Source organism: Cydia amplana, chromosome 9 (assembly GCF_948474715.1).
Source record: "Cydia amplana chromosome 9, ilCydAmpl1.1, whole genome shotgun sequence".
Taxonomy (NCBI): Eukaryota; Metazoa; Arthropoda; class Insecta; order Lepidoptera; family Tortricidae; genus Cydia; species Cydia amplana.
Window position 1 is genome coordinate 17,089,623 of NC_086077.1, and position 6,666 is coordinate 17,096,288.

At 34.5% G+C, this 6,666-nt stretch overlaps 1 protein-coding gene across 1 annotated transcript in view; it reads left to right on the forward strand.

The window, feature by feature from the left end:
- Positions 1 to 6,666, forward strand: part of LOC134651247 (cytochrome P450 6B2-like) — a 143,733-nt gene that overhangs the window by 7,007 nt on the left and 130,060 nt on the right. The gene's annotated exons all lie outside the window — the stretch shown is intronic.

Here is a 6,666-nt window from a genome sequence, read left to right on the forward strand (position 1 = left end):
TTTGTAATTTGGTTCCTCGCGATACAGGCATTGCCTAATGCCTAGTGCGGAGACCCATGGTATAGGTATCTGTAACCTATGTTGAAATAAATGATCTTTATTCTAAAAATACAAAATATCTAATATTATTATTTTAATCTTATTATAATGTAATTAATTATTCTGTTTTAATATATCTGTATTCAAATATTGATATCTCTGATATCAGGATTAAATTATATCTATGTCTATATATATACAGTTTATTATCACAAAACAACATAAAATACTTAATTCGAAACTTAAAGTCCGATATCAAAATGATGTGATTTTATCATTATCGCGTGCATTTTGCTAAGGACTAGTTCGTACAAGTTTTGACTAGTTTTCGTATCGGAATGTAAATTCGAATTGGCCTCAAAGCTTTACTCCAAAACACAAACCTGATAGTATGATTTACATTGTCATCATGACAAACTAATGGTTTTGATGAATGAGAGTTACATTAGGTACCTACACCGCCGCCGGTTCGATAAACTGTCTTATTAGTCCAGCTTCGAACATAGTTCGTAGTGGTCGTGGTCGATAGTTTTTTTATTACTATTTGCACGCACGTAAGTAAATAGAGTTTTTCTACTCCCGTACTTTTATTTGTCATTTAAAGGGTCATGTACACACCTTTAAAACCCTACCTTATAGTTGTCAAGACAAGTCTTTGTCCCCAAAAAAGAATTTGTGCATACACGCAGTACCTTTTTGGCGATTTTACGATACGACCACATAAAAAATATTGAATAAAATACAATGTTGCCAACCTTATTTGTAAATGTCATCTCTGACAAATAAGTGAACCATAGACATGTTTTTTTTTTATTTCATTCATTCTTTTCCCGCCCGTACCCTCCATTTTTGCTACTTCTTGAATTAAAAATATTTGTTAAATTTACAATTTTATTTCAAAGTCAGTGCTTGGTCGTAGAAAAAGTATTGTATGCAACGTTGTTTAACTGAGTCAAAAAATACTCGTGGCGTCTTTATTAACAATTTTCGGCTTCGCCTCACATTGTTACTCACGCCACTCGCCTTTTTTGACCTCTCTTAAACAACGGTTGCATAAAATACTATTATTTGACATTATATATTTCGACTTAAAAAAACCGATCAAGAGCACACCGGCACTATTACAATCGCTATAAACTCTCTAAATTACACATTCTTTTTTAATATTTGAGGTATATTTTTGTTTACGCGTTTTTGAATGCACGCACCAAAAAAATTAACCGATCATTATTCATAAACATCTGCTAATTTAATCAGTTGATGATCGTCGTTTGTCGATTGTCGTTATGCCATAGAGAGGGACAACGATGTTTATGAATAACGCCATTTAAATTTGTAGAACTTTGATGAAATAAAATATTAATTAGTAAAATATAAAATATTAATTATATCTAAACATTAAACAATGTCTTGATTTAAGTTTCTAATACGAAAAAAAAACTATTTTAAACAGCAAAGTAATCATCAACGTGGAAACAAAGCTAATAAAGAACTTAATTAACATTACTGTTGTTTATATTTTTTTGCCATTTTTGAATCCAACGTTCATTTAAACCAAAATAAGCTTTATTGATCTCTGATAATATTAAGCACCTTATCGGTCTATATCCTAATGTTCAAAATAAAACAGACCACATCAAAATGGGTGTTTTTATTTCTGTAACATTTATCTTACACCTCAAATAATGGCATAATGACCCATGAGTGACATGTAAGTTTTTAGTGTTCCGTACAAAAAAATTTGGTTTAAGGGGGTGCGGATTTTTAAAAATGAAATGTACAAATACATTAATAAACTTTAATAATAAACATCACTTTAGTATCTGTGCCCCGAGATAGCACAAGTAAGTTTAGTAAGTACCTCTATTGTTTTACTGGTTCCCAGGCACAGTTCCGCTGCTTTCAGGGGGAGTTTTCGGTACCGGGCAAGTAAATGCTGGAACAATATTCCTCCACCAATCCGTAGCTTACGACATAAACTTAGTTTCAAAAACAAGTATCGTCTACACCTTTTAAAAGAACAAAAATAAAAAGGCTGAAACTCCCTTGTCTCTTGTCTTCATTCTTCATTTTTGATGTTTCTTTAAATGTAAATTTAATGTACTTATGTCACTAAGTTACTTTCACGTACAAATAATAATACACATAACGCAATTTAATAGATATTGCCGCGACTCGCATATATACACAATTACACATACTAGATCGCACTAACTCAATACTTACACAAATACAACATAAACATAATGTACGTCATAAAGCGTTGCACAAACTTTTATTGTAAGGTCCTGGCAGAATATCAGCGATGTGGCTTGTAGTTAAGGTTTTAAGTAACAAAAAAAGGTCGAACCTTTTTTTGCTTGATTAAAGCATGAAACTTGGCACAGTTGTTCCTTATATCAAAATAAGCCGATTAAGATCGGTAGCCCGAGGGACCCCCCGCTTAAGCCCGAGAGGGGGGGGGCTCAAGTAGCGCCCCACCCGGCTTCATTCTAAAAATTCTAACAGGCCCCGTTTAGCTAATAGGTCATATTTGGTATCAATTTCGGATAAATCAATAACGTAGAATTCATTTCTGGTATAAAAAATTGCAATTTGTTGAAAAAAATAATAAAAAAACACAAAAAATCTAATTTTTCAAGTGTAATTTTTGTTTTTTATTTATTGTCAAAATTAAACTGCTTGGTTTTTCTACATTCAAAAAATATGACAATAAAGCCTATTTAATGCAGATTTTACAAACATAACTTTTACTTACCTTTATGAAAAAGAAATTGCATTAAAAAAACATATATCGCCCCGCGCCGGTGAATATCTTGTTACCGACATAGGCATCGATATAGACAACATCCGAAGTACACACTCTGGAGACCGACTAAATGTGTTGTTTATTATTGTAGATCATATATTAAAGATAGAAAGCCGTACATAATATTTGATTAGAAAAAAATGTGTCGTTCAGTGAAAAAAGGGACCTTGGAAAAATTTATCATAGAGCCTCTCTTTTGTATAGAAGCATAGTTAATTTCAACCACTCCATGCACTCCATGGTCCCTGTTCTCAATGAATAAGAAGTAAACTGGAAGTATTATTTAATCTACTTACTTATTACATTATAGAATAATTTGCCAGTAACTGGCCGCTTTAATAACTAGCCGCTCTAAACTAAAAATGAATTCTATTCACCTATAAACAGAATTCATTTTAGTATAAGGTTCCAAAAACTGGCCAGCTTTCAATAACTGGCCACTGGCTAGCCTAAAATGAATTTTTGGTTTTGGGTGGCCAGTTACTAAAAGTGGCCAGTTACTGGCGAATTACCCTACCACACTTTAATTTTGCGTCTTGTGTCGTAATACAGTTTCTTCCCCATACACATAAATGCGTACATTTCATCATTCATGTAGTTGCATCGCGTTTTTTATTCCGGTTTGCATTTACTTCTGGTCAGTTTCAACCATATTCTGACCAAAGCAGGTGTCAGACCAGTGTGGAACCCGTCGTCTGCTTCTTGCTTCCATTCCCAAGAAGTCTGACGGACTGAGCAAGTTTGACGACGAACTAACGTCTGAACCTAAACATCAACCCCTCGGTACACTGCGCGTAATAGGGCATTTATATGGCTCCCTTTTGTTAGAAGTAGGTATACATTATGGAAATTAATAATAAAATAATTTAGCAGTGACTTCATCTCATAGAACAGATATAACATTATACAACTCTTCATTTCAATATCCCGGTATAACTTGCCTTCTTCAATATTGCACTTATTACCGATCATATAATAACATTTTAGTATTTTAGGGGAATGCTTTTAGCCACTGCTATTGCTCCATCTTGTAAGAGCTTGAATCCTTGTAGTGGTTTGGTTGAACTCTGAACAGATTCCATGCTTCGAATTCACTTTTTCTCCCCTTTCCACTGAATGCTCGAAACAGGGGTAAGACTTCCGCTCTTTTAGGGTAAATAAAAGATAGTTTACTTAGCTTATAGAATAGATAATTTTATTAGCTTAAAATATAATTCCCTGACCTGGATGCAATTGTGTGTCATGTGATATAATTGTGTTTTCCACTGTGTCAACGTGAGCCCACAATTCCTGTAGTTGGGGAAATATTCGTACGCATGAATCTAGTCTAGCTGCTATGACTACGTTCGTGTCTACTGTGCGTATCAATACCTTGCAATGACTGTTTTACAGCATCTGCAACTAGGGCCATCATATTAAATGAATCGGACTTTTCATGGTTCTTGGAGTATTCGGAATCTCACGAGGAACATTACTTGTAACATGTTTCTCTACACAATTTCGCGATGGCATAAATAAGGACTTTTAACTCTTCGAAGTTTTGTCAACACAGTGTCTCAAAATGATTTACCTAGTGGTAAAAAAATGAGTTTCACTAAAAGATCAGTGGTTATAAGTGAAGCTTACAGTCATGGTAAATTAAACTCTAATTTATTTCATCGGGCCCTGAAAAACCAGGAGTCGTACTCGTATTCCAAGCATTCTCTCGATCGACCTTGTAATACTGTAAGCTCAATAAGACTTGTGATGTGGGTACTACATGATATATATCATATATATTTGATACATACCCTCAAAACATCCATAGGTAATTCAGGGACAAGTATTCACGATAAACAGACAAATAAATGCCTTCTAGAATTTGAACCCGGGTTCCCCATTTCATATAAGGTGTATAAAAGTGAGATCTAAGCATGGACCCTTTTTAGCCTCTGCCGATACAAGGATTCAAGCTCCTACAGGATGGAGCAATAGCAGTAAATAAATAGCATTCGCCAAAACTTTATTATACCTTTATATGATGATAGGTGAAATAACCTTGTAAAGCAAAGTAAAGTGATACTTACAGATAAAGCCGTTGCTAAATAATTAAAAAATGCCCGAAATAATTCTTTACATGAATCGACTACTTAAATAGAAGCAGCCTTATCAGGATAGGATTATATGTTTGGGGTCAGACTTTAGTTCCTCTTTAAACTTGCTCAGTCCGTCTTCTTGGGAATGAAAGCAAGGAGCAGACGACTGTTTCCAAACTGTTCTGACAACCCTGCTGTGGCCAGAATATGGTTGAAACTGACATATATACGTGAATGACGAAATGTACCCATTCATGTGTCGGGGGAAGGAACTGTATTAATACACAAGACGCAAAATTAAAGTGTGGTATAATGTAATAAGCAAGTATATTAAAGAATACTTACAGTTTACTTCTTATTAATTGAGAACAGGGACCATGGAGTCCATGGCGTGGTTGGCACTAACTAAATACGAGTATGCTTCTATACAAACACGAGGCTGGCTGTGATAATTTTTTTAAGGTCCCTTTTACACTGAACGACACATTAAAAAAAATTGTACGCTTTTCTATCTTTATAATAGAATCTACAACAATAAACAATACATTTAATTGGTCTCCAGAGTGTGCACTTCGGATGTTGTATATATCGATGCCGATGTCGGTAAAAAGATATTCACCGGCGCGAGACGATATAAGTTTTTTTTATGCAATTTTCTTTTAATAAAGGTTAGTAAAAGTTATGTTTTTAAAATCTGCATTAAATAGGCTTTATTGTCATATTTTTTGAATGTAGAAAAACCAAGCAGTTTAATTTTGACAATAAATAAAAAACAAAAATTACACTTGAAAAATTAGATTTTTTGTGTTTTTTTATTATTTTTTTCAACAAATTGCAATTTTTTATACCAGAAATGAATTCTACGTTATTGATTTATCCGAAATTGATACCAAATATGACCTATTAGCTAAACGGGGCCTGTTAGAATTTTTAGAATGAAGCCGGGCGGGGCGCTACTTGAGCCCCCCCCCCTCTCGGGCTTAAGCGAGGGGTCCCTCGGGCTACCGATCTTAATCGGCTTATTTTGATATAAGGAACAACTGTGCCAAGTTTCATGCTTTAATCAAGCAAAAAAAGGTCATTTCACTTAACACCCTCACTATTGCCGCATCATCATGCTGAGCCAGCGCCAATTCTCTGTCACGACACATGGTTATGTCCTTTTATGTTTTGTTTTTTTGGTCATATCGTGTAATTATATAAGTTTTTCTTTTAATTTAAGCTGCATGCCAATATTTAATAACTTTGTAATTACCATGTATGTTGTGGAAATGAATAAAGTGTTTATCTATCTATCTATATATTGTCTTTGTTTATGTTATTGTACATTTATTGTAAACTACGTGTATGTGAGGTGTGCAATAAAGAGTTTTGTATTGTATTGTATTGTAAGTACCTATGACTATGATTTTGACATTCATTGACTGGGGCGGTACGACGCGACGTTCGCCGGGACCGCTAAAATTTTATGTAACATAAGTGACCAATTGAAGAATGATACTATATTACGTGACGACGCGTTGACCTTCTTTCGTTTGGTGTGTCTGTTCTCTGTAGTAGAGGTAGTTAGTAGGCATCAGATATATCAGAGCGGACGGGGTGCTTAAAAATATCTGAACACGCAATCTGACGCCTTGACAATAGAGGCGTGTTCAGAGATTTGTGAGCACCTTGGCCGCTCCGATATATCTGATGGCGAATGTACGGTACCGCATGTGGAATCAGAAAATCGCATATTACTTG